Source organism: Diadema antillarum, unplaced genomic scaffold, assembly GCF_040938485.1.
Source record: "Diadema antillarum isolate AM-2024a unplaced genomic scaffold, OU_Dant_1.0 seq00001319_RagTag, whole genome shotgun sequence".
In the NCBI taxonomy this organism is placed as follows: Eukaryota; Metazoa; Echinodermata; class Echinoidea; order Diadematoida; family Diadematidae; genus Diadema; species Diadema antillarum.
In genome coordinates, this window is record NW_027272091.1 from 3,023 (window position 1) to 5,607 (window position 2,585).

The window sequence follows — 2,585 nt, forward strand, 5'->3', positions numbered from 1 at the left end:
ATTTTTTAGCATGTGCAAATAGAATTACTCAAGGAACAAAAATTCAAAAAAGTTTGATGTAATAATCGGTCATAAAATTGACATGAATGGGATTATCATGGTCAAATTAGCATATCTGGCGGCCATTTTGGATTTTTGCATTTTGCCGAAAATGCTCAAGGTTACGCGAGTGGCATCAATCGGATTTGGAATCAGCACCCTCGAATTGACAAGAAACCATCAAAAAACATTGTATATATCGAAAAACAAGGTTAGGTGCACTTTCTATGGAGCCTAGCCTGGACTATAGCGAGAATCCTGCGATCTCATCGGTCGAGAGCTATGTGTTGATTTTAACTGGGCGCACGCCGAGTCACAGTGGTAAACATGTTATTGCGCACTTGTAACAAAGGTTCGCGCACTAAGCAAGCGTTCGCGCACTCAGTACGAGACGCCTATTGGCTAAAACAACCATGCATCAGTTTTTACTGGATGCATGGTTCTGAAGAATAACCATGCGTCCAGTAAAAACTGATGCATGGTTTTCGGGCTCTCGTCTATGGCAAGCCAAAAGGAAATGTATCCAGTAAATTTGTCATCACGTAACATGATAGAAAAATGGGTTTTTGGCAAGAAAATTACCCATTCTATAAAACAGATGATGCACATGTCTTTTCGTGCGTCAGGCGGAATATAGTGTGCATGCGGTAACTACGGAATTTAGCCTAAACCCACTCTGCTTCGCCTCGTGGGTTAAGCATTCCATAGTTACCTTATGCACACAATTCCGACTGACGCACTCAGACCTGTGCGTCATTTGTATACTGTAAAACCAGAAACATTCGCAGCATGAATCTTTCGCAAATCACAACTGCCATTCAATGTATTGCATATGCACACAAGAAACTTCACACGCAGTTTTACTTTTGTGAATCTTGGCTCCCCGCGGAATTCGTGAAAGTTTCATGCACATGAAAATTTCTGGTCTTACAATATGTCTGGCCTTCTATAGTTCACTGACCTGGAGTTTCTCCACCTCCTCTCCCAGTTCCCTGATCTCATGCTGGAGGCGCTGGAACCGCTGCACTGGGGTCTCCTTATCACGGGAGTCATCCTCCAGCTGGGGAGAGGGTAGGAGGGGAAAGATGATGAAAGGAGGAACTCAAGATGAATTCAACCTGAACCATGGCAAGGTTCACGTATACTAGCTCTTGCAGGACAGGAGAATATAAAGATATAGTTTCTGCACTCAACAACTGAATTATCATCAAAATTATTATCATCATCATCTTCATTATGATTACTGTCTAGCTTAAAATGCACTACTAAGTTTGAAAATACAAATTGCATTCTACTGCCTTCAAGTAAGTCACCTTTGAAAAGGAGGGAGTGTTTCATACTCCAAATGGTCCTAAGTTATGTGACAAATGCCTTGACAGTCATGACCTGTCATCAAGGCCTACATTAATCAGTTCCTGCAAATGATGACAAAGGAAGAGAGAGAGGGAGTAGACGACAAAAGGGAAGAAGAAAGAAATGGAGAGAAGGGGGAACCCACTTCCCCCCCAAAAAAAAAAAATACACACATACACAAAACAACAGCAACAACAACAACAATAATTATAATAATAATAATAATAATAATAATAATAATAATAATAATAATAATAATAATAATAATAATAATAATAAAAACAATAATAATAATAATAAAAACAATAACACATAAAAAAACACAGAGATGACCATGGACTCACCATTTCATACTCCCTCTTTGGTGCTACATATCCTGTTCTTCTGGCTTGACTGATCCTGTCAGAAAAATCTTGACATGGAAGAAGGACAAGACAACACAATGAGGTGCTAGACGATTCTTCCATTCATCTACAAGTCATACATTTCACAAATTTTGGAACCAGCTGAATTCGAAGTCAAGAACCACTTGGATGCAATGGGAAATATAATCATTCCTTTCCATGATATACAGCACATTTTTGTTAGGTGTAGATCTCTTTATACCAACTTTCCGAGAAATGAGTCTGCCCTAGTCCCACACAGTATGACATAAATGTTTATTTCTTGACAAATTCTAACATTGAAGACCTTACATTATAACACAAGAACACACACACACACACACATACACAAACATGCACGAAATATCGTAATGCCTTAATACTGTCCTTATACTAACTGATATTCTCTTACCAACTTTCCCAGAAATGACCGTTTTGTCCTTGAATTTATTGTAGGCGTCCGCAGTGTTGATTGCTAACTGCTCCACTACCTCACTGTTCAGCTCTTCCTAATATATCAAACAAGAAACAACATTGTCATTTATATAATGAAATAAGATAGTCAATATCATCTTTTTAATGTTGTTGTTGATTTAATGAGAAAGCAATGATCCCGATGGCATTTTTTTTCTTTTTTTCTTTTTGCAAATGGCAAGTACTAAAACTATACAGCTGTAAGTTCGTGCCTTGCTGTGCACTTGTAAAAATTCTGTGACATTGGCACACTGCTGACTGAGTAGGGCAGGTAATTGTGGAACACACAGAGTTGAAATCTAACAAACAAACAAACAAACAACTACAGTGTAGTTT

At 38.4% G+C, this 2,585-nt stretch overlaps 1 long non-coding RNA gene across 1 annotated transcript; it reads right to left on the reverse strand.

Moving 5' to 3' along the window:
• Window positions 1-1,000: 1,000 nt before the first annotated feature.
• LOC139708199 (uncharacterized) lies at window positions 1,001-2,233 on the reverse strand. The gene is made up of 3 exons (XR_011709327.1): window positions 2,188-2,233; window positions 1,737-1,804; window positions 1,001-1,099 (listed from the first exon to the last, which is right to left on the reverse strand). It is a non-coding gene; the product is annotated as an uncharacterized lncRNA (long non-coding RNA).
• Window positions 2,234-2,585: the final 352 nt, after the last annotated feature.